This window comes from Hippocampus bargibanti, linkage group LG08, assembly GCF_051943395.1.
Source record: "Hippocampus bargibanti isolate YZ-2025 linkage group LG08, ASM5194339v1, whole genome shotgun sequence".
NCBI classification, from domain to species: Eukaryota; Metazoa; Chordata; class Actinopteri; order Syngnathiformes; family Syngnathidae; genus Hippocampus; species Hippocampus bargibanti.
Genome location: NC_142741.1, coordinates 8985268 through 9012459, shown reverse-complemented (window position 1 = coordinate 9012459; position 27192 = coordinate 8985268). Strand labels below are relative to the sequence as shown.

General features: G+C 43.6%; 1 protein-coding gene and 1 pseudogene across 1 annotated transcript in view; both read right to left on the bottom strand.

Annotated features, from left to right (window-relative positions):
* The window catches only part of LOC148894518 (uncharacterized), a 41109-nt pseudogene extending 18702 nt beyond the window's left edge, over window positions 1-22407 (bottom strand).
* Window positions 4856-27192, bottom strand: part of gdap2 (ganglioside induced differentiation associated protein 2) — a 127446-nt gene continuing 105109 nt past the window's right edge. The window contains exon 15 of the mRNA XM_089003356.1: window positions 4856-6023. The gene's annotated coding sequence lies outside the window, so the exon portion shown is untranslated. The remainder of the gene's footprint in view (window positions 6024-27192) is intronic.

The following is a 27192-nucleotide window of genomic DNA, read 5'->3' as shown; positions in this document are numbered from 1 at the left end:
TGCGCCCCGGAGACGCAGTGCTGATCAAAGCAATCAAGTGGAAGCCCTGGTCTGCACCAAAGTCGGAGGGGCCATTCACCGTGCTGATCACAATGCCAACTGCCATCAAGATCGCCGAAAGATCCACCTGGGTGCATCAAAGCCATTGCAAGATCGTTCACCAACCGGATCCTGAGCAGGTGCAAGACGGACGGAGCCAAACTACTCACTAGCCATGGGTTTGTTCCACATCATCTTGCTGTACGGACTCGTGGGGGCAATCGAGATGACACACGTGAAGCCCCCCACTCCTTCAGCCTGCGAAGTTCCACTATTATATCCAACGACGTCAGATAAGTGCCCAAACATGGCACATCCTGTAGCCTGCTTGCCACTACAGGCTGCAGGAATAGTTTCATTTCCCCTTAGCGTCCGCGTGAACAAAGCACGACAAAATGGAAGTGATTATCCTCATGATTCTTGGTACGCTCGTGTCCAGTTGGGGAAGGCTTAGACCACTGGTTGCGATTCTGTTGTGGTCCATTCCAAGCCCAACACAAAATGGGTTTGAGACAGCTGTGCCCAAGAAGCAGCATGAATTGTCCTCAAGATAGCTCGGGGGAACTGGTTGGGAACTGGCACGATGACAGATATCCAACTTGCTATCGTAACCCACAACGTTGCAGGATGCATGGACTTGAGACTCTGTCCTGAGTTTCGTGAACATCACATTGGTTTTTCCGTAACTATATGCATGATGTCATCTGTGGCATCACCAGTCGTGACATCGCCTTTCCACCATAAACCACACATCAGACTGTGAGCCTGGGTGGAAGCACCTGACAATATATATATATATATATATATATATATATATATATATATATATATATATATATATATATATATATATATATATATACACAGTAAAGTCTCGTTATATCGATATTCAAGGGAGTCCGAAAAAATATCGATATAACCGGGACTATCGATATATCCGACCCTGTTTGCATGTAATTTTCTCAGTGCGTGCATAGAAATAGTATCGATATAACCAGGACTATCGATATATCCGATATCGATATAACGAGACTTTACTGTATATATACAGTAAAGTCTCGTTTTATCGATATTCAAGGGAGTCCGAAAAAATATCGATATAACCGGGACTATCGATATACCCGACCCTGTTTGCATGTAATTTTCTCCGTGCGTGCATAGAAATAGTATCGATATAACCGGGACTATCGATATATCCGATATCGATATAACGATATAACTGTATATAAAAAAAACAGGAAAAGTAATTGTTTTGTATGCTCTTATATGCCTCATTCTGTGACACAACACGTGCATTCGAAAGTATTCGGAGAGCGAATGGCTAGAGCTGCATATTTGTTAATATCTTTGCATAGACCTGATCAACATTTTCTGGTTCTTTGTAATGCTTCGAGAGGAGAGATTGTTACAAGTTTAGATACCATTTTGGAAACTGAAAATCAGGTTATGACCAAGAGCGGGTTGCGATTACCAGTATGCGTTGCAATGTACGCTACAGGTCAAAACTAAGGTTTTATAGATGAGGATAGATGTTTATATGTGCTACCGCTAAACACTAATGTCACTGATTTGCCCGTATCTTCACATCGTTGGTGGTTATGCGGTTGAAAGTATATTCTTTTATTTCTCCGCGAGCCTACGGTTTGTGTGCACCTGTTACTGTAACTGACAATACTTTCATCGTTACCAGTCGTCCAGTGCACCATCATGTGAAAAGAAGAATATCGTTTAAGCCCCATGATTGAATCTGGGGAACTGATGTTCCAGAACAATTCAAACAACATAGCACGGGTAGTAAGGTAAGGTTCGCTCTTTTTCCACAAATTGGAGTGGCTAAAACATGCTACGAATTGAAACAATTGATTACAGATTTCAAGTGTTTGTAAATGCCAGCTTTAAACACCGAAATTGCAGCAATTAGACAAATGGTGCTGCAAAATAGAATTGTTTTTGACCTTTTGACAGCCCCACAAGGGGGCGTCTGTGCTATGGTGGGTGACACTTGTTGTACGTACATACCCAAAGAAGAGAATTCCATAAACATGACTAATGCTTTGTCTGTTATCAGGGATCTCAGAGATGCTATGGCCAAAGATCGACGGCCTGATCACCCGTGGAGCTTTGCCATGCTTTTCGGGGGCCCTTGGTATACGACTTTGCTTAGATTGTTTGTGCCTATCACGATCGTGATTGTACTTATTTTCTTAGTCATTGGTTGTATCATTCCATGCTTACGAGCAACGCTAAATTCTATGATAACTAATTTTCAGGTGAATCACGCAAAGGTTTTGTATCAACAAATGTGTGAAGGGGACCCTGTGTTGTAGCTTGGAATTGTAAACCATGGCCAGAATGTGGTTGCTCCCGCAAAAAGGGAGGGTCGAGGAGGAATTTTCCTCGTCAATAGTTTGATTGAATTGGATTTACCTTTAAGACTCTCGCAAATGGAGAGGTTGCATATCACAGCAGTAAAGTTATGACAGAGGTTTTTCGCCTTCTCCATGGTATAGAATGGTTCCCTATGCCGTTAGTTATGACGTTCATACTTGAAAACCATTTTGGAAATGTATGTACTGATGTTTAAATGTGCAACAGGGGGGAATGATAGTGTTTTTATATACATCTGTAAACATCCTGTTATTTTATGTTTAGTTTAGTCTATATGGATGTATGTAGCTTATTAGTAGAACAGTAAGATGCAACAAGTATTCATTTCCAGTCTAATGTTCTCCCAACCCCCCTTCCCGTTGCTGATAAGACAATCTCATCGCTGCTGTGTGGATAAAACTAGGTAAAAGGGGCGGGCTTTGCACTCTTGGCTTCCCGCTCCGACGAGAGATGTTCTTCTATTGTTTACGAGAATAAAGTAGTCTTTTCTGTTCACCATCTATGGTCCCTGCTGATATTTCATCATAAAACTCCGAACCAGAAGAGATACAATTAGAATCCAACACGTCCACACAGGGAGGCCGGACCGGGACGCGAACCGGCGACCTCTGCACTGTGAAGCCGGTGTGCTATTCACTCGACTACCAGGCCGCCCTCGCTTGACTCACTAGATTAAAAGCGGTCAGAGCAGCCTTTTTGGCGTCTGCATCTGCTCGAGTGTTACCCGAGGTAATCCTGCCTTTAGCCCTTGTGTGCACTACACATTTGCATACAGCCACAATTTTTGGCAGGAGGATAGCTTTCAACAAGCCTCTCAATAAATCTGCATGTTCAACCGTCTTCCTGGTTGATGTAGTCATTCCCCTGCGGTTCCACTGGGCTGCAAAGTAGTGAAGTGTGGAAAGCGCATATTGGCTGTCTGTAAAAATCGTCACTGTCTTTCCTTCTGCCCATTTACACGCTTCAGTCAATGCAACAATATACTATGTACCTAGTTAGCTAACTGTCTAGATGCCCATCAATCAGCTATCTGTTAGCTAGCTGGCTAGCTTTCTATCTATTTCACTTCTGGGTTGAGTGAACGCTGGCACATGTGGCTGCCACTTCTCACCCGCAGAAAACCCGATCCTGTGACTGTAATGTGACCTTGAGAGTTTTGAAAGGCGCTTAGAAATGAAATGTATTATTATTATATTTCTATTTGTGGTCAGAATGTGACAAAAGGTGGAAAGGTTCAGGGGTATGAATACTTTTTCAAGCCACTGTAAAATGAATGAGCAAATGATTGAATTGAGTTGGTTTGATTTCTATTCAATGTGTATTAATACAGTGTCTGAAACTCATGACATAACGTTACCGAACACCAGGGCAGACAACTCTGCAGTTGCCTGCTCCATTTTCACAACTTGAAACACAATAAGATGACTAATCGCAAAAAAACAATTGTTGCACCAAGTATTAAGGATTGTTTTTATTAAAGATGTACCTAACACAAATGCTCCCTTGCTTAATTTATCGTAAATATCCCTTGCTGATGATTTTGCTCCAGTTGGTCGTTTGTCTATACACTGTTCGTCATTTTGCACAATACAATGTTCGCGTTGCGTCGTCTGTTACAACCCACGTGAACTCCTCTTTCCACGATGCTTTTAATGTACGTTCAATTTCTAAGTGCATTTCAAAACTCTCAAGTACACTTTACAGTCACGGGAAAATGTACGTTTACGTTTTGTAGCATCATAAATTTTGTTAGCTTTTTAGAATCTTTCTTCTGGGGCTTGAGGTTCTGTGCATCTACTTTGGAAAATGATATGCAAATGCACGACCTTATAACGCTTGGGAAAGATGGAAGCACGAAGCAGGCTTCGGATTGGCTGCCGTGCTGAGTATGCAAATTGCCAAATGAACCGAAATTCTGACATTTGCAAACCCAATGAAGATTTCTAAATCAGTTGTCGCCCACCCGTGCTGAGACGTTCTGTAAGTTGCACGCCCGACTGAAAAGTTGGATGCCCCTCGCCCGGGCAGGTGCTATTTCAGACACTGATAATAATATTATTTTTCAATGTTAAAAAAAACGGTAATAGTTACAATATAACAATTGATCTTTTTTTTCCTTCACATTTTTAGGTAGTGGTGTCCTGAGGGATTTTTTTCAATGAAGAAAAAAGTGCAGTGGCTCAAAAAAATTGAAATTCACTGGAATTCACGAATAATAAAAGCCCATATTTTCCACATTTTAGTCTTTTGAAATGTCAGCCGGTTGAGACAGGAACCAAAATACAAATTGCAGATCATTTTAATCAGAGTATAAAAAATGACAATGAACAGTTGAAGTAAAACCAAAGGAAATATATTAAAAGATACCTTTGCAAGAAGGTGTTTGTGTGTGTGTGTGTCAGGGGTGTTGGGAAATAAATGGCCAATGTCTCCAAAAGATTTTATTCACACTGTCGCACTGGTGAGGAAAATCTCATCAGGTTTGCTTTGGTAAACGTCCAGTGAAACAACACAAACTAAGTTCAGTCTGAAGTGTGGAGCTGAAAGCAGTGTGGTCATGTGACCACTTCCATCTGTGATGGTGACTTTGATGTCACACAGACCTCAAATCAGCGGAATGTATTGAATTACTTCACAGTTTTTGATTTTCCATTCAACAAACACGACTTTTCCATTGAAGATTCGAAGAAAAAGAAAAGTACCGGTGTGTGTGTGTGTGTGTGTGTGTGTGTGTGTGCGTGTGCGTGTGCGTGTGTGTGTGTGTGTGTGTGTGTGTGTGTGTATGTGTGTGTAAAACACCCGAACAAGTTCACTCAAAGTGTCACTGTCAATGGAAAACTAAAGACACTTTCCTATCAAGCATGAAGTCCAAAGTAAAACGCCGTTGTGTTGCTGGAATAATAACAAACCCGAAGTGGTTCAGAGGACAACCAGGAAACCTAGAAACCACTAGAATCCACTTGATAAGCGATGACAAAAAAATCGACTTGTGAACCCCAATTAAAGAACATATATGCCATTAATATGTCGGAGCAGTCAGACGCATTGACACAAAATTAATAAATGAATGTCCGATTAGAGTGAACGCTTGGTGACATTTTTTTTTCATGATTGGAATGGAAATGATCATTAACATGCTACAAAATAAATCTGAGTGAACACTGCATTGATTGCAACAGAAGTCAGTAAAGCTTTTGATAGTAGATTTAATGATGGGAAAAATCCCCCGCTATCTTTTGGACGATACTTAACATTGGCTGTTCAGAGCTCGCAGAATGATGGTCTTGGCATGACGCATTCTCAATGTCTCGTAGCACCAGAGCGCTGATGTCTTCTTCAAGCATGATTACCACCACCACAGTGGCACCAATGGCAACTTCCAAGTCCTGGTATGTTTCCAGAATGCGGACGCCAGACAAACACCGACAGGTGGGACGACATAATTGATTAGTATGTCTTTACACATTGTAGATCAGTCACTGAGGTGGATTGGGGCTGCAGTCGGGCAAGAGATGTTTGTATAATGGCTTCCAAAACTAATTGATACTGTGATTGGTCAGCCGTCACAGGCTGGAAGACTGGGAACGTCCGGTCACCTGGAATGGAGAGAACAGGAATGGGATTACAAAAAAAAACAAAAAACCTCCTCCTCTGACTCCTCAGAATCACAAAACCTTTATTTGTCCCACAGGCCGAGCGCAAGGAAAAATCTGCTGAATTTGAAAGAACCACGACTTCAAAAGATTCCTATTTGGGACTGGTGGCGGGATGATATTTTCTATGTAAAACTGTCAATGTTGATTCTAACCACAAGCCGCTTTTTAAGGAACGACACAAACCCTTCATGAAATGTCACAGTGGTCAGAGATTAAAAAAAAAGAATAAAATATGAACAAACAAGCATTCAAACAAACAAATAATTAATTAAATAAATAAATAAATAAAAACAATCTGTGAGTTAGACACAGACAGATTACAATTTCATTGTGGTTCATCGGAATTTCTTGTAAAAAACGGAGTAAAAATGAAGGTATACGAAGAGCATTCCTTCTCTGTACAATCCTTGGGTGACCAATGGGAACATGTTATTTTTGGAAGAACAAAATAAAAAAAAAGAAAGCATTTGTTTCACTTAATTTTGCTTTGTAGGTTAGTGTTTTAAACAGTATTGTCCATGTTAAGCACTTTACAACTTCAGCTTTTGTTAAAGCACTATGTCAATCAATATGTATTGTAGTGTATTGTAAATAGTATGTGCCTGAGTTAATGTTGCTGATGAATTTGAATTTTTATTACTTTTTTTTGGCAATTCGTTGAATTAGTCGGCAATTTTTTTTTGTAGTTTAATTAAGGTATATAATCTAATCTTTTGTTTGAATTTCAGGTAAATAAATTCACTTTTAATCGATTATTGCTGTCCCTCCCTAAAACAATACGAAAGTTATTCCTTCTTTTCTCTTCTTCTTTTCCTTTCGGCTTTTCCCTTCAGGGGTCACTACAGCGAATCAATGTCCTCCATCTAACACAGATTTGTGTTATTATTTTGAATACCTGTGAACGACGGGGAAAAGACGACACGAGACAAATGTGTTAATCAGCTTCACACAGCGGCATTTATGACTGCCTGCGCATGCGTGAGCTGAGCCTACGTTGTCTTCCTCTGCTTCATTCACAGGCGCGTAGCGCCCTCTCCTGACTTGGTAGTCTAATCGACTAACATACAGTAACGAAGGTCGTTTCTAACCCCCTACACTCTCCCCTGTTTTAAAAGATGTCGGTATAGTCAAGATGTCGGGGGACAAGTAGTCAAGTACCAGTAGAAGCACAGTCATCTGTCTGGTCTCCGTAGGGTGGTGTCAATCACATTCAAATGCAACTACATTCAAGTCCATACCGTCGGGGTAGGGTAGCAATAGGATTCAGGTCGCACTAGATAATGAGTCGTGGGGTAAGGCATGCAAGTATACAACACATTTGCCCCAGGTCTCCAGGCCTGGTATGATGGATGACCCAAGTGTTCATATGTGAATATCTCTCTGGGTCTTAGAGTACGAGTAGACCTTCGTGGCAGCGATTCCATTCCACTTTGTGACGCGGTGTCCGATTCCACCAACTCCGCCGGCGCTCCTGCATCACCCTCATTATCATCCATTACAAGTTGTTCCGGGCTTCCCTCAGCAGGCAGGCTGTCAGCTGGTGTTGGTTTTGGTAATGCTGGTACGACGAATGGAAACGCTTCCTCTAGCTGCTGCCCATCCTCTGGTTCCGTAGTTTGTGCCTGGGGGTGGAATTCTGATGCAACAGCTCTGAAATTGTGCGGCTCAGGTTGAGACGCCTGATGACTGCCTGTCTTCCTTGTATACACAGGTAACCGTTGGAGATGATCCAAGATGGCGCCGCGGATGGCAGCCTCGGTCACACGCTCCCTCGTATTGTTCCTGGTTTTGTCATTTTCATTTGTTTTTTTGCGATCCTACGTGACTCAGTTACACGAGAGAAGAGTTACTGAGCATTGGGGAATCCACTCTTGGACTATTTTCACCGACACACCAAAATCTACAAGGTTTTTCGGGGCTGCTCGCGAGCGGCGTAGCAGCTCTGTACGGAGCTTTGAGACGCCGGCGTAGGAGGGGGAAGCGAGCCGGCGTACTCGTCAAGCTACGGCAGCGTGGATTTCGAACGCCGATCCACCTCGCTACGCTCACTACCAAACAAGATGGACGAACTTCTGCTTCTCACAAAGACCAATAAAACGTTTGCCCGCTCTGCTGCGCTGTGCTTCACTGAGACTTGGCTCAGTGACCGCTACCCGGATTCCGCGCTACACCTACCCGGATTCCGTCTCCTTCGGGCCGACCGTAACACAGAGCAATCGGGGAAATCCAAAGGCGGTGGACTATGCTTCTACATCAACGAAGAATGGTGCACCGATGTCACGATGCTCGACGCACACTGCAGCCCTGGTTTGGAATCGCTATCTCTCAACTGCAAGCCATTCTACTCGCCACGTGAGTTCGCTTCCTTTATTCTCCTTGCCGTGTAAATCGCGCCACAAGCTAATGCTAACGCGTGTATACAAACGCTAGCGGACCATGTAAACCATCTCGAACTAAAATATCCAGAATCACCCCTGATCATTTTGGGCGATTTTAATCAAACACGTTTAAACCATGAACTTCCCAAATATAAGCAGCATATTGACTGTTTCACCAGAGGAGAAAACATCCTAGATCATTGTTACACAGCACTCAAAGGCGCATACTGGTTTGTTGCGCATGCAGCATTGGGTCTTTCTGACCACTATCTAATCCACTTAATTCCCACATACAAACAGAAACTCAAATGTGTAAAACCGGTAGTCAAGACAGTTAAAACATGGACACATGAAGCAAAGTTATCGCTACAAGAATGCTTAGACTGCACTGATTGGAGCGTCTTTGAAACTTCAACGGGCACATTGGATGAATACACAGACACTGTAACATCATACATCAGTTTCTGTGAGGACATGTGTGTACCAACAAAGTCCTTCCGCTCATTCAACAACAACAAGCCATGGTTCACTCCCAAACTCAGGCAGCTTAGGAAAGAGAAAGAATCCACATTTAAAAGCGGCGATCGAGCAGTTTACAAACTCGCCCGAAACAGGCTGACGAAGGAAATTAACATCGCAAAGAAAAGTTATGCGGAGAGGCTTAACAAACAGTTCTCCGCTAACGACTCTGCATTGGTGTGGAATGGCCTGAAAGCAATAACAAATTATCGTTTACCTTCCCCCCAAGCAGTGTACAACAATGGTATGGCTGATGAGTTAAATACATACTTCTGCCGATTTGAAAAGGACACCCCCATTTCCCTGGTCTGCCCACCATTACCAGAAACTACCGTATCTCCGCCCTCTGCCCTACAGATCCACGAACTGGACGTTAGATGGCTCTTCAAGCAGCAGAAGATCAAGAAAGCTGCAGGACCTGACAGAGTGTCCCCCTCCTGCCTGAGAGTCTGCGCTGACCAGCTGGCTCCGGTCTTCACACAAATCTTCAATAAATCCCTGGAGCAGTGTGAAGTCCCATCCTGCTTCAAACAGTCTACTATCGTCCCAGTTCCAAAGAAACCAGCACCCTCGGGATTGAACGACTATAGACCTGTTGCTCTGACGTCTGTGGTCATGAAGTCCTTTGAACGCCTCGTGCTGAACCACCTAAAGAACATCACCGGACCTCTGCTAGATCCTCTTCAGTTTGCCTACCGGGCAAAAAGGTCTGTGGAGGATACAGTCAACATCGGACTGAACCACATCCTCGACCACCTTGACAACACAGGAACCTACGCAAGGATCCTGTTTGTGGACTACAGCTCTGCGTTCAATACCATCATCCCAGAACTCCTCATCCCCAAACTTCTCCAGCTTGGTGTGTCCCCCACGATCTGCCAGCGGACCCTCAGCTTCCTGACAGGACGGACACAACAGGTCAGACTGGGAAATATATCATCCACAACACGAACCACGAGCACTGGAGCCCCGCAGGGATGCGTCCTCTCTCCATTGCTCTTCTCTCTCTACACGAACGACTGCACCTCAACGCACCCAGCTGTCAAATTCATAAAGTTCGCAGACGACACCACGTTCATCGGTCTCATCAAAGACGGCGACGAGTCTGCGTACCGACAACAAGTGGAGCAGCTGGAGCTCTGGTGCAGCCGTCACAACCTGGAGCTGAACACGCTCAAGACAGTTGAGATGATCGTGGACTTCAGGAAACATCCATCACCACAGCTACCCCTCACACTATCCAACTGCCTTGTGTCAACCGTTGAGACCTTCAAGTTCCTGGGAATCACAGTCTCCCAGGACATGAAGTGGGAGGTCAACACCAACTCTATCCTGAAAAAGGCCCAACAGAGAATGTACTTCCTGAGGCTGCTAAAGAAGCATGGCCTGCCACAGGAGGTGCTGCAACATTTCTACACGGCTGTCATCGAATCCATCCTGTGTTCTTCCATCACCGTTTGGTTCGGGGCTGCCACAAAAATGGACAAAATCCGACTTCAACGGACAGTTAGGACGGCGGAAAAAATCATTGGCACCGCCCTACCCACTCTCGAGGACTTGCACACTGCAAGAATCCAAACTAGGGCGCGGAAAATCCTACTGGACACTCCGCACCCTGCCCACCACCTTTTCCAGCTACTCCCCTCAGGCAGGCGCTACCGATCCATGCGCACCAAATCCAGCAGACATTTAAACAGCTTCTTCCCCCAAGCCATTAACTCTTTGAACTCTTTCAACAGTAGCCAAAATGGAACTGTATAGTGCCACTTAGCAGTTTTTTTGACGACGATACTAGTGCAGCGTGTTCTACCGGAAACAAATTCCTTGTGTGTTCTACATACTTGGCAATAAAGATGATTCTGATTCTGAGATTGTATGAACATCCCTCCTCTTCATCTGAATATCCAGACTCCTGCCCAACTGCTTCCCTGCTATAAGCCTGTCTGTCTAGCTGTTTTTTCTGTTTATTTGCCTGTCTGTCTCGCTGTTTTTTCTGTTTATTTGGCTGTTCAACTGGTAAATCATTGACAGACAGCAGGAGATTACGGTGCAACACACGGGTAGTTTTGTCTCTGTTTTCTGCCTGCCATGGATGGCTGTGTTGCAACTCACCTCTGATGGTGAGGATTTTCTTCCGGTGACAGTCCCCGTTATCACTCCAGATGATATCAGAGCTGCTCAGGAAGAGGATGCATCAATCTCTGAGGTAATGACACTGAAGGGGAGGGGATGGAACCCCAATGACAAAGATAAAAGACAAATGGGACCAGAGGCAAGGAGACTTTTACACGGATGGAATAGACTTAAACTGGACAAGGGAATTTTATACAGACAGGCGGGGAAATGGAAACAGCTCGTTCTCCCGAGTAAGCTGAAGTCGACTGTGCTCAAACACCTGCATGATGACATGGGTCATATCGGAGCTGACAAGGTGATCAACCTGGCAAGGCAGAGGTTCTATTGGCCATTCATGCAGCGCGAAATCGGAAACTACGTAATTCGCCAGTGTTCCTGCATTAAACAGAAACGACCCACCATTCCGGAAAAGGCACCCATGGGCAACATCACTACTAGTGCCCCATTTGAGCTCATTTCGATTGAATATCTCCATCTTGAGCCAAGTAAAGGACTAAGAATAAGTCAGGCAAGGTTGCTGCTGAGAAAATCAGAATCAGAATCATCTTTATTGCCAAGTATGTAGAACACACAAGGAATTTGTTTCCGGTAGAACACGCTGCACTAGTATCGTCGTTTAAAAAAACTGCTAAGTGGCACTATACAGTTCCATTTTGGCTACTGTTGAAATCTTTAGTGATTTTATTCCACGGTTCTCTTATCCAGAGAGACTACATCATGATCAAGGTCGGGAGTTTGAAAACAGGCTATTCCAGCGGCTTCAACAGTTGTCTGGCATTGCGCATTCCCGAACCACCCCATACCATCCGCAGAGCAACCCTGTAGAATGTTTGAATAGAACACTGTTACAGATGCTACACACTCTCCAAGAAGAAAGGAAAGCCGAGTGGAAAGACTACTTGCCTCATGTAGTTCATGCGTACAACTGTACAAGACATGAGTTCACCGTTCTTCCTCCTCTATGGAAGGTATCCCCGGTTGCCCATCGACTTAGTTTTCGTCTATCAGCTGACGAAGAAGTAGAAAGCCGACAGGAATATGCACGTAAATGGGCCTGTCGAATGCAAGATGCTTACAGAATTGCCTCCGAGAACAGTCAAAAGAGCTCTGAAAAAAGGAAGAAATACTATGACCATGGTGTTAAAGGCATTGCACTCCAGCCAGGGGATCGTGTACTTGTCAGGAACCTATCTGAGAGAGGTGGACCTGGCAAGCTCCGGGCTTACTGGGAGGAAAGAGTACACAGGGTCATTGAAAGAGTGGGAGATGGACCAGTGTACAAGGTTCAGGCAGAAAACGGAGACAAAACTACCCGTGTGTTGCACCGTAATCTCCTGCTGTCTGTCAATGATTTGCCAGTTCAACAGCCAAATAAACAGAAAAAACAGCTAGACAGACAGGCAAATAAACAGAAAAAAACAGCTAGACAGACAGGCTTATAGCAGGGAAGCAGTTGGGCAGGAGTCTGGATATTCAGATGAAGAGGAGGGATGTTCATACAATCTCAGACGGTTACCTGTGTATACAAGGAAGACAGGCAGTCATCAGGTGTCTCAACCTCAATTTCAGAGCTGTGGCATCAGAATTCCACCCCCAGGCACAAACTACGGAACCAGAGGATGGGCAGCACCTAGAGGAAGCGTTTCCATTGGTCGTACCAGCATCATTACCAAAACCAACACCAGCTGACAGCCTGCCTGCTGAGGGAAGCCCGGAACAACTTGTAATGGATGATAATGAGGGTGATGCAGGAGCGCCGGCGGAGTTGGTGGAATCGGACACCGCGTCACAAAGTGGAATGGAATCGCTGCCACGAAGGTCTACTCGTACTCTAAGACCCAGAGAGATATTCACATATGAACACTTGGGTCATCCATCATACCAGGCCTGGAAACCTGGGGCAAATGTGTTGTATACTTGCATACCTTACCCCAGGACTCATTATCTAGTGCGAACTGAATCCTATTGCTACCCTACCCCGACGGTATGGACTTGAATGTAGTTGCATTTGAATGTGATTGACACCACCCTACGGAGACCAGACAGATGACTGTGCTTCTACTGGTACTTGACTACTTGTTGGTATAGTCAAGATGTCAGGGGACATCTTTTAAAACAGGGGAGAGTGTAGGGGGTTAGAAACGACCTCCGTTACTGTATGTTAGTCGATTTGACTACCAAGTCAGGAGAGGGCGCTACGCGCCTGTGAATGAAGCAGAGGAAGGCAACGTAGGCTCAGCTCACGCATGCGCAGGCAGTCATAAATGCCGCTGTGTGAAGCTGATTAACACGTTTGTCTCGTGTCGTCTTTTCCTCGTCGTTCACAGGTATTCAAAATAATAATTTTTAGACATCCTCAAAGTGTAAAGTAATCGGGGACTTGGTGGGCGATGCTATATTTTTAAACCGTAGTTTTGTGGCTTTGATGAATTTGGATTTTTGGATGTCAATTGTAGTTCCCAGTACAACACACACGAGCGTACAGACGTGCATAAGCATGTGCGAATGTGGAGGATATATACAATGTATAGATGTTGAATGTATAGATCTACCCATGAATGTATTGTGATATTGAAATTGCTGAATTGATGTTTTGATGAGGAAGGAGTCATAAATGCCGCTGTGTGAAGCTGATTAACACGTTTGTCTCGTGTCGTCTTTTCCTCGTCATTCAAAGTGCTACCTGCCTGTGACGGCCCAGGTATCCCTCAGGCCTGTGCATCACATGTGCATCACATGTGCATCCTCTTCTCTTACACCAGTTACCTTCATGTCCTCTTTGACAACATCCATAAACCTCCTCTTTGGTCTTCCTCTCAGTCTCCTGCCAGGCAAATCAAGGCTCAGCATCCTTCTTTCGATATAGTCTCTCTCCTCTGGACATCCAAACCATCTCAGTCTGGCTTCTCTCACTTTCTCTCCAAAGCCTCTAATATGAGTTGTCCCCTTGATATAATCATTCCTGATACTATCTAATCTGGTCACTCCCAAAGAAAACCTCAACATCTTCATCTCTGGTACCTCCAGCTCTGCTTCCTGACTTTCCTTCAGTGGTACTGTCTCCAGTCCAAACATCATGGCTGGTCTTACCACAGTTTTATGCACTTTTACTTTCATCCTCGCTTATACCCTTTTATCACACATCACACCTGAAATTTTTCTCCAGCCGTTCCAGCCTGCCTGGACACGCTTCTTCACCTCGTTTCCACACTCTCCATTGCTCTGGACATTTGACCCCAAGTACTTAAAATCATCCACCTTCCATATCTCTTCTCCCGGTAGCATCACTCGCATATTTGTTTTGGCAAAATATTTTACGGCGGATGCCCTTCCTGACACAACCCTCTGCATTTATCCGGGCTTGGGACTGGCACAATAAGATACTGGCTTGTGCCCCCTCGTGTTATTCCTGGCTACATTTCTTTATTTTTTAACAAGGATGTAGTGCAGACATGGACTCAATTTGCCAGGATAGATTATTAGTCAGTATAGTGAGCTGCGGGGTTGGTTGCTGGAAAATGCAGACAATCACTGCCGTTCTTAGTAGAGACTCCAAATTCATATGTTTTTGCAAGTGCCATTGTCACATTGTAGATGAAAAACTGAATGAGAATAATTACAAAAAAAAAAAAAAAAACGATTAAAATTACCAACAATTACTCACATCTATTGTTAGAACTAGTTTATATAAACATCCTAAAAACATCCACACTGTTGTCTATATCTGCTGGAAACTCTCTCTTGTTTGGCTTCCTTCCCCATGCCGTGAAGAGCATTCTATAGCTGCACTGTTGTATATCACCTTGCTTCCTGCTAATTGACTATTTAGACCAACACAAGTGAAGAACTGAACCAGGAGAAGAACTTTATTATTCGCATAAAATCTGGTGCCGTAAAAAACCTCAGCTGGCAAGAAGCAGAGTGTGAAAAGAAGAACGGAGGGGATATTTTTTCCCATCTTTTTTTAAAGACAGACCTCTTCTTCCTGACTGAAGAAGACTGCTGCGAGACCAGTCGTTCATTTGTGAAGTAAGAGATATACCGGCATCCAAAAGATTGATTGAAAATATTGCATAGAATTTCCTGGCCAGAAATTCTTTGTCCGACTGACTGACAATTCTGGGGAATTCCTGTGGCTCTTACATAATAACTCAAGTTCAAAGGATAAACTAAAGTTTTTGGGGTCATGGAGGGCACACATATTTAATGTGTGAGGAGCCTCTGATGTTTTTTTTTGATAAAGAGGTGTGTGATGCAGACAGCCGATGGCTGATTAGGAATGTAATTTCTAATTAGGAAAAAAAAATCAGCTGCAGCTGTTGATGAGAAGGTTTCTTCAGCCGTCATCTGTACAAATTTGAAGGTTTCGCACGTTTCACCTCCTATCCAAGAGGCTTCGTCAGCAAACTACTACTCTTTTAGTTTGCTGACGAAGCCTCTTGGATAGGAGGCGAAACGTGCGAAACCTTCAAATTTGTACACATGACGGCTGAAGAAACCTTCTCATCGATGGACCACTCCTGTACGACTGGGAGCTTACACAGACATATAGCTGCAGCTGTTGAATGTTTGAGTTGTTGTGACAGAAATATCCTTATATTTTTTTTTCTGTATGCTCATGAGAAGTAAACCAAATTAAAGAAGCCACAGAAATTGAAACGGCTGGAGAAGGGGGGTTTACGACCAGCCAAAAGGGGTAGCGGGGCCTGAGAGCAGATGTCTGTGTCTGTGTGTAAGCTTGAGCCGTGCGCGTGTATGCGTGTGTGTGTGTGTGTGTGTGTGTGTGTGTGTGTGTGTGTGTGTGTGTGTGTGTGCGTGCGTGTGTGTGTGTGCATGTGTGTGTTTTTCTGGTTGCCCAGCAGCTATAGGAACAATAAAAAGTGGGACTCTCCTCACTTCTCAAATCCTTTTGTACGTTGACGACATCTTAATTGTCTCACCGACTGAAGACGAGAACAAGAGTGTATCAATAGCTTTGTTCCAATATCTAGAGCAGTGGTCACCAAACTACGGCCCACGGGCCATATCCGGCCCATCAGCACATTTGGCCCCTGAACAATATCAGAGGTGCTATCAGATGTTTTTTCAATTTGGCCTGCAGAAATAAAAATCATTTTACAATCAAAGGCTTGCTTTTTTGTTGTTTTTTTGTCTTGTTATTGTGTTTTCTTTTGTCACTTTATGTTGGTGTGCGTCACGTGGAACGGGTACATATTGTCTTTCAGCATTTTTGGCCACGACAATCATCAAGGAGGAGACTGTGCTGAGCGGTTGTGCCTTTCGGCAGCATGAGTCGGGTGCAGGGGGTAACTGGGTGGGTTATGCCGTTGTGACAGACGTCAAATCTATAGTTGACGGTTCATTACCAACCACTTATTCAGCACCAGTTTCCAAAATTGTTGCATTGACTGAAGCATGCAAATGGGCAAAAGGAAAGACAGTGACTATATTTACAGACAGCCAATATGCGTTTTCCACACTTCACTGGTTTGCAGCGCAATGGCGACGTAGAGGGATGACTACATCGACAGGGAAGCCTGTTGAACATGCTGACTTATTGAGAGGGTTGTTAGAAGCTATTCTCCTTCCAACAACAGTGGCTGTATGCAAATGTACAGCCCACACGAAGGCTCAAGACAGGATTATCTTAGGCAACGCTAGAGCAGATGCTTTGTGTTGTTGTGCGTTGTGTGGAATGGATACTGATTGTTTTTCAGCATTTTTGACCCCGACATTCAGCAAGGAGGAGACTGTGCTCAGCGGTTGCGCCTTTTCGGCAGCATGAATATGCCAGTACTGTTTTTGAATGGGAGGAATGACGATGCCATTCAACTATCATCGCCTGACAGCTCTAGGGCCATTGTGCTTTTTTGCGCCTGTATTGGGCAGCATTTTCACAGCCCCGCTTTGTTCAGCGGAAATGTCGGTGCTGTTGGACAGTTTGCAGCTGGATGAATGCATCGATTGAGGATAAGAAGGAGCGTCAGCGCAGAGCACCGATGCATATGTGGAACTGTCGCCGCTTGGAATTGAAGCGGATTCATGTGGGATAGGAGATGTGAGACAACCTCTTCGTCAATGGATGCTACAGCTGCGTGTTTGCCTTCAACATTTAGCTTGTAGTCGACGTGCACATTCCACCATGATGTCCCTGATCCACTGGTGAACAGACACTTTGATCCTCTCTTTCATATGGAACTTCTTTGTGTAACAAAGAGGGTACAGAAAGTGCTTAAGAATGAATGAGTCTCTCTGTGTCTTCGTGTTGTCATGTTATTTGTTGTTTAGTTTTTTTTTGTTCTTTTGACTTCAAGACGGCGCCGCGAGAGTGGCTGCCTTTCCAGCAGCTCATCAGAATCAGAATCAGAATCATCTTTATTGCCAAGTATGTAGAACACAAAAGGAATTTGTTTCCGGTAGAACACGCTGCACTCATGTATTTTGTTTTTCTACTTTTATTCTTTTCATCACTTTGCTGCTGTGAAATGTAAATTTCTCCACTGCGAGACAAATAAAGGCAAATCCAATCCAAAAACATCTGTGGTTGGCCGATGGTGCTATGCTTGTTGATGGGCTGTATAAAATCAACAACAAGCCATGTTTACCGAGAAACATGTTCCCTGTATCAACAGGAGGGATGGTGTTTATAGCAGGAAAGACATTCCATTAAAGCAAATGTTTCAATTGATATGCAACAAACTTTTGTCGAAGTTGTTTAATATGCTGTAAAAGTAAAATTACACATTTCATTTTAAGCACCTTTCAAAGCGCTCAAGGACACTTTAAGTCACAGACAAGCATATGTACTATAATAAATAAAATATAATCACAAATACAATGCAATAAATAAACTACAATTATAAATAGAAACAAGAGAGAGAGAGAGAGAGAGAGCTAAACAGAAAATGCAATTTTAAATAGGTGGGTTTTGAGATGGGACTTGAGGGTAGGAAGAGAATCAATGTTACGAATGTGAAGTGAGTTCCAAAGTTTTGGGGCAGAGCAGCTGAAGGCTCTGTCACCCATCGTGCTGAGACGGGCAGGGGGGGCACACAGAGGCGGAGGGAGGAAGAGGATCTGAGGGAATGAGGGGGAATATAAATTTGAAGGTCAGATAGGTATGGGGGCAAGGTTATGGATAGAATTTTAAAGTTCATTCTATATTTGACCGGGTGGACAGCGGTGATGTGGTGAAAGGATGAGGTTCTGGTGATGGGTAGAGATCATGCCTTCCAAAATATCTGATGCACTAACAGTGGCAAAAGCATAATGCAAACATATTATTCCAGAACATAGAATACCGATAATAATTTGGAGTGCTAATGGGTGGGACATTAGCACTTCGTTAACGATGTAATAACCCAACTTTCCAAGCACTTAGGTATTATATTAAAGAAATACTGCGCATATCATCCACAAAGCGCGGGACGAATTGAACGAGCTAATGGGACAATTAAAGATAGACTCTGAAATCTATGGAAACAACAGGCAAACCATGGCTGCAATGTCTGCTTTTGATAAAATTATATATGAGAATAACATCCACTAATAACGGCTTAACACAGGTGAAGATATTGTATAGCAGACCATTCATCCTCCCATTATGGGAAGGCGAGCACTGGGAAGAAAATTAATCAGATCCAGGTGCTCTATTAGCAAAATGGCTGTGCGAAATGTTTACAACAAGAGAAGTACATTCCATGTGTACTGCCGCAGTCCTCTTTGCTACCTTCACAGGAGGAGAGGCTACGGCCAGGAGACGAGGTCCTGATCAAGACGATCAAGAGAAAGACGTGGTTGGCGCCGAAGTGGGAGGGGCCATTCACCGTGCTGATCACAATACCAACTGCCATCAAAATCGACGAAAGAGCCACGTGTGTGCACCAAAGCATTGCAAGGTCGTTCACCAACCGGATCATGAGTAGGTGGAAGACGGGCGGTGCCAAACCCGTACCCACCGAAGAAACACGTTTTGATCCTACGAACCAGCTATGGGTTGGGTGAACATTATCTTCCTGTACGGACTTGTGGGGGCCATCCAGATGACACACGTGAAGCCCCCTACTCCTCCTGCCTGCCAAACTCCTCTATTCTATCCAGCAACATCATATAAATGCCCAAACATGGCACATCCCATGGCCTGCCTGCCTCTATATGCTGCAGGAATAGTTTTGTTTCCCCTCGGCATCCTAGTGAATAAAGCACGACAAAATGGAAATGATTATCCCCATGGTTCTTGGTACACTCGTGTCAAGTTGGGGAAGGCTTGGACCACTGGTTGTGATTCCGTTGTGGTCCATACCAAGCCCGACACAAAATGGGATCGGAACAGCTTTGCTCACGAAGCAGCACAAACTGTCCCCAAGATAGCTAGGGATGCCCCAACTGGCACTATGACAGATATCCAACTTGATATAAAAACCTACGACGTTGCAGGATGCATGGACTTCAGGCTCTATCCAGGGCTTCCTGAACATCACATTGTTTCCCCGTAACTATATGCATCATGGCATCTTTGGCATCACCAGGCGTGATGTCGCCTGTCCACCACAAATCACACATCAGACTATCAGCCCGGGTGGAGGCAGGAGTCATAGACACATTATATACACCGTTTGCAGGAGAAAGACATGACTGGAATCAGTTATTATCAAATACGCGGTACCGTTATACTACACTCATTGCGAAGCAAAATCGAAAAAGTAATTGTTTTGTCTGCTCTTATATGCCTCATTCTGTGACACAACACATGCACTCAAAGGTATTTGGAGAACGAATGGCTAGAGCTACATATTTGACATCTTTGCATAGACCCAATCAACATTTTCCGGTTCTTTGTAATGCTTCGAAAGGAGATATAGTTCCAGGTTTAGACACGCTTTGGAACCCGATAACCAAGTTATGACCGAGAGCGGGTTGCAATTACCATTATGCATTGCAATGTACAGTACGGGTCAGAATTTGGGTTTTATAGATGAGGATAGATGTTTATATGTGCTACTGCTAAACACTAATGTCACCGTTTTGCCCATATCTTCACATCTTTGGTGGTTATGTGGTTGTAAAGTATATTCTTTTATTCCCCCGCTAGCCTACGGTCTGTGCACACCTGTTACGGTGACCGACAATACTTTCATCGTCACCAGTCGTCCAGGACACCATCATGTTAAGAGAACAGCATCATTTAAGCCCCATGACTCCATCTGGGGGACTGATGTCCAAGAACAGTTCAAACATCAAAGCGCCGGCAGTAAGATAATGTGAGCTATTTTTCCGCAAATTGGAGTGGCTAAAAACATCAGACGAATTGAAAGTACTAATTACAGATCTCAGGTGTTTGTAAATGCACACTTGAAAGTGGATGAAATGCAGAACACCAAAATTGCAGCAATTAGGCAAATTGTGTTGCAAAGTAGAATGGTTTTAGACCTTTTGACAGCCCCACAAGGGGGCGTCTGACTGACTGTTATGCCTGTCATGATCGTGCTTGTACTTATTTTCTGAGTGATTGGTTGTATTATTCCTTGTTTACACACAATGGTGGACCCTGTGATCACCAATTCCCATGTTAATTACGCAAAAATTTTGTACAAACAAATGCAACCTTGTGTTGTGATTTGAAATTGTACACCATGGCCAGGGTGGTCGCTCCTGCCGACGGAGGGCCGAGAAGGAATATATATATATATATATATATATATATATATATATATATATATATATATATATGTTCGGTACTAATTCTTGTCTCTCATCTGGTTCGGTGTTCAATGAAGTTCTGTGATAAAAATATCAGCGAGGGCGATAGATGGTGAACAAAAAGTTACTTTATTCTAGTGAAACAAAAAGAGAACATCTCTCGTTGGAGCGAGGAGGTAAGAGCACACGAACACAAGAAGAACAAAAGCACAAAGAGAGAGAGAGCCCTCCCGCTCAACCTAGTTTTGAAAAGGCACAGTAGCGATCTGTTGTCCAATCAGCTACGGACAAGTATTGGAAGTCACACAGCAGCGATCTGTTGTCCAATCAGCTACGGACAACTTTGCTGAGAGAACATTTAGACTGAAAATTGATACTTGTTACATCCTGCTTTCACAACGATTCAACTAATAAACTTCATAGATCCATGTAGACTAAATTAAACATGCAATAACATAGTATGTACTGATCTAAACATATATGTACTAAGCCAGGGGTGTCAAAGTAAGTGTTTGCCGCGGGCCACATTGTAGTTAAGGTTTCCTCTCGAGGGCCGTTATGAATTTGGGGAAGCCATTAGAATGTTGAATCCCCTCCACATACAGTAAAGTCTCGTTATATCGATACTCAAGGGAGTCCGAAAAAATATCGATATAACCGGGACTATCGATATATCCGATCCTGCGCCGAACTGCATTAAACAAAAGCCGCCAAAAGAGGGCAGCCAAGCGCCATATAAGAAACGGAGCTGGCCATTAGCTCCCTTTTTTTTGGGTGAGAGATGTTCCCCCAATGTTGCCTCAAAATGGCACATATGATTGTAAACATGTATGCTTTAATCTTCAGAACTACAGTGTATTTGAAACATATTCATGACTGGATGTGTAACAAGAAAGCATATTATCCGAATCTGAAGCCATTGTTTGGATTCACAAGCAATGCAAGACGTCTTGGCGTGAAGTCATTTTTATTTGCATTTGAATAAAAAGTGACATCGGCTGTCCTTTAATACACAGTATGGAATGTTAATAATTTTCAAAATCATCGCGCTTCAGCAGACAAAACAAGAAACCGCTTATTACGATATTATTTTCGTTTCCCGAAAATAGTCGATAGTCCCGGTTATATCGATATTTTTTCGGACTCCCTTGAGTATCAATATAACGAGACTTTACTGTATATGCCCTATATATGATAACTGTATCATATATACAGTATATATATATAAATACAGTAAAGTCTCGTTATATCGATATCGGATATATCGATAGTCCCGGTTATATCGATACTATTTCTATGCACGCACAGAGAAAATTACATGCAAACAGGGTCGGATATATCGATAGTCCCGGTTATATCGATATTTTTTCGGACTCCCTTGAATATCGATATAACGAGACTTTACTATATATATATATATATATATATATATATATATATATATATATATATATATATATATATATATATATATATATATAGCGAAGGGTGAACAACCTGAACATGAAGGATTCCTCAAAGGGTGCAGTTCATTCCAACTATCGGCCAATAACCTGTCTCTCCACAACATGAAAGCTCATGTAAGGCATCATTGCGGCTAAGATGAGTGGACACATGAATCAATACAAGAGCGAAGCACAGAAAGGCATATGTAGAGACAGCAGAGGTGCCAAACATCAGCTCCTGGTTGACAGAAAAGTTGCACAAGACTGCAGGTCCCGACAAACCAACCTCTGCACAGCCTGGATTGATTACAAGAAAGCCTATGACTCGATGCCACACACATGGGTCACTGAATGCTTGCTAAGGTCAACAGCATCCTGAGAGCCTTCGTTTCAAATTCGATGAGGATGTGGAAAACCACGCTTGAAGCCAATGGCAAGCCACTAAGGCAAGTATCCATCAAACGTGGCATACACCAAGGTGATGCACTCTCCCCACTGCTGTTCTGCATAGGACTGAACCCCCTCAGCCAAATAATACAGAACAACACAGGATATGGATACTGTTTCAGAAACGGTACATGGATGACATACAGTTGTATGCTAAGAGCGTAAAGGACAAAGTGACATCGGGATGTCATTCAGGCTGGACAAATATACTCGGATGGTGACTAAGAGGGGGCAAGATAGTCCACATAAATTTTGCAAATTTCCCCATTGTGGGACAAATAAAGGTTTTCTGATTCAGATTCACACTGAAGGGGTCTCACTTCCTGAAGGAACAAAAGCAGATATTGAAAACAGCTATAAGTACCCCGGTGTACAACAAACCAATGGCAACCTCGAACTAGCAGCAAGGAAAGCAGCTACGACCAAATACCTCCAGCGGGTGAGGCAAGTCCTAAGAAGCCAGTTCAATGGCAAGAACAAAACCCGGGCAATACACAGGTATGCCCTGCCAGTTATCAGATACTTTGCAGAAATAATAATAAGGTGGCCAAAGAAAGAGATTTAGCCCACGAATGTTAAGACCCAAAAGCTCCTCACCATGGGTTACATCCCAAATTCAGCACCCTGAGACTGTACACAAGCCGTAAGGAAGGAGGCCGGGGACACGTGAGTGTGAGAGCCACTGTCGAGGATGAAACATCCACGCTCCATGAATACATTAAAGAGAAGGCTCCAAAGGATGAGATGATGTACTCAGAAAATGTCTGTGTAAGCTCTCAGTCGTACAAGAGTGGTCCATCGATGAAAAGGTTTCTTCAGCCGTCATCTGTACTTCTTTGAAGGTGTCGGACGTTTCGCTTCTTATCCAAGAGGCTTTGTCAGCGAATTATTTTTTTTTGCTAATAGTTTTGGCCATATACATATATCCCTACTGTCCAGAAGTGGCGGTGCCAGACCTCTGCTATGATCCCTGCTCTCAGGTTGGGGGCTGCAGAGGACTATTCCCTGAGGCTACACTGATTACCTCTATTGTCCTGCCTGAACATGAGAAACTGGAGAAATACCAATTGACAGTCGTTCCTGTGGTGGTCGGAGTACTCTGGGCAATGACCCCCAAACTAGAACAGATCCCGGAAACAACATCGGATATCTCAGTCCAGAAAAGCACAGTGCTGGGAACGTCACGGATACTATGCAGAACCCTCAAGACTCCTGGCCTCTGGTAGAGGACCTGAGCTAAAATGGGGGATGGACACCACCCAAGGGGGGTGAGACGAGGATTATTTTATATATCAATCATACCTGCCAACTTTTGAAACCAGAAGAGCCTAGTGATATGTAGGGGTACAGGGGCCGCAGGGGTGTGACAATTTTTAACATGACAGCTACTTAATGGACAATCGACGTCTCCGGACAAGTTGTGTCCATAATTTGTAAAATGGCTTCAAATGACTTCTACTGAGCGTATTTTACAAAGATTCCACCGCATATAGCTATATTTTACGTTTTAAGACTCGCGCTGAATATTCAGGAAGTCTTGTTTTTGAGTTGGTGACTAAAGGTCACTAAAGGACCGCCCCTGACCGTAAAAAAGACGCATTGTAGCGGTCCTTCCATCACGTCAATGTATTTTGCTGTACTTGTTTGCTCATGTTACACCCAAAAGACGCCAGAAGGCCAGAAGAGGGCATCCAAGCGCCATATAAGGAATTTATCAGCCTGTGGAAACGGAGGTGGCCACAGGCGGTCGCCATTTTGTGCCTCTTTTTTCTGGTGAGAGATTTCCCCCCAATGTTGCCTCAAAATGGCACAAATACATTCTTTAATCAATTGCAAACATGTATGCTTTCCTCTTCAGAACTATTTGAATCATATTCATAACTGGATGTGTAACAAGAAAGCATATTCTCCGAATCTGAAGCCATTGTTTTGATTCACTAGCAATGCAAGACGTCTTGGCGTGACGTCACGAACTGGGGGCGGGACCTCTTAATTGACACCTGTTGCTTTCTGACTTGTAAGGTCTTATGAAGCTGAGGCATCACATTATCGTTCATCATGTTGATGATTGTCATAGCCACAGTCTTTTCTGGATGGAACTGTTCGGTAAGCCTGCACATCATTCCACTTTGCCAACATTGCCTTTATGGGCTCACTTGATGCTGCAGCCATCTCCTCCTCGCCCTCAGATGTTCTCGAACCATCCGTTGCTGGCTTCCGAACTTCCAGGTTACCATAATCTCCGAATCTGAAGCCATTGTTTTGATTCTCCAGCAATGCAAGATGTCTTGGCGTGACATCACGAACTGGGGGCGGGACTTTCTTAAAATGCCCAATTCGCAGCTCAATTTTTTGCAGATTTCAACAAACTCCTGACCAGTCAACTAATATGTTTTCCCTGTATTGTTTATCTATTTTTTATAATGTACGGCGTCATGCAACTTTTAGACATTTTTTTTTAATTGTGAACCGATCTTACAAAGACCATTTTGGCTCAAATCCAGTCGGTTTAAACTGCTGGTAGCCAACGAAAATGCTGCCGCCAATTGCCACTATTGTCACGACAAACCAGCAAAAGTTATCCTCAATCATATTTTTTTATCGCCGCATACGGTCGGATTGATAAAAGCATAATGTGCACATGCGCTGTAAGCTGTTTGCATTTCCGCTGTTGGGTATGGATAAAGCGTTGGTGAAATGATACGAAGTAAGCACTGTTTTAATTTCAACCTAGTACCTCTGCTGTGAGGTCGACGTGCTAGCCACTGGCCCACCGGGCCCCGCTTGCCCTGTTGTCATTTTATATTTTGTGTTTTAAATGTCCGACAGTGAGTGGTAATTGAACGCTAACTGATTTGTTCTTCTGCGACAGGGAAAATACTAAGGAGGTGCAACGGGTAACGAGCATCGCGTTGTTCTCAGTTTTGTGCATGTGCTTTAAAAAAAAATTTGCGGAGCCCCTGCTCGTTGCACCTTCAAGGGTTGTTTGTAATCATCATGGGCCTTTCATGTTTGTTATTTTTGATGATGATTAACTGAGTTTGTTTCCATTTTTTTAGATGCTGAAACTTTTTCTGAGCATCTTCATCTTTATTAAGTTCATGGAGTTGCTTGTTCTGTAGCCACAGGGGGACACAAGCCAGTGTCTTCTTGTGCCGGTCCCAAATGAATACAAGGGCGACGTAAAAGCTTGGCCAAAACAAACATGAATAAAACCTCTGAAGATGGAGGACACTGATTCGCTGTGGCGACCCCTTGAAGGGAAAAGCAGAAAGGAAAAGAAGACGAGTTTTTTTATAATTTCAAATAATGTACGGCGTACTACCATTTTTATACGTGAATTGTAAACATTTATGGTAGATATGGCAGGTATTAGCCAAGGTTGACGCGAGTTTGAGTTTAACTGGAAAACATACTTTTTATTAACCTGTAGACATTTCATTTATAAGCGCCGTTCAAAACTCTCAAGGTCACTTTACAGTCACAGGCTAAGTTTTTATGTGGGTGAGCAGCGGCACCCACACGCGTCAGCGTTCACTCAACCAGAAGTAAATAGAATAGTAATCAAAATCAGAAAACTTTTAATGGTCCCACAATGGGTAAATTTACAGTCCACAGCAGAGATTTGAAAGGGAATGGGGGGAGAAGGTGAAAGGATAGAAAAACAAGATATTCTAAGCATAGTAAAATAAAAATGTAAAATAAAGTAAGTGTGTCTAAGGGTATTCGCAAACAAGATTTAGCAGAGGGTGGCGAATCTACCAAATAAGAGTGATTATTTGTTCGGACAGACCCATTGAAGTCCTCATACCAAGTCTCCAGGGTTTTCAGAGAGTCATTTTAAAATGACTCCCCTGGCACTCCAGATTGCCATTTTTGTCACTGCCATTGATTAATTGCTCATGACATAAGATAAGAAAACCTTTATTAGCCTCACAATGGAAACATTCCCAATTCACAGCAGCGAGGTTATGAAATGAAGAAATACAAGAACAAAATATCGGAGCTGCTGTAAGGGCAGCCACTCTCACAGCACCATCTTGACGTCAAATAAAATAATACTACACAATATATAACACACATACACAAGCACACAAGCACGCAAGCACGCACGCACGTACGCACACACACACACACACACACACACACACACACACACACACACACACACACACACACACACACACACACACACACACACACACACACACACACACCACCCATCTTCCAGTCTGCTTATCCTCAAAAGGGTTGCAGTGCTTGCTTGCTTCTGGCAGTAGGCAGGGAACTACGGTTGCCAGCTACTTGCAGGACACACCCACGCGTGCGCACACACACACACACACACACACACACACACACACACACACACACACACACACACACACACACACACACACACACACACACACACACACACACACACACATACACACACACTGTAGCTGTTCATCATGTATGATGATGACGCTTGCTACAAGGGAA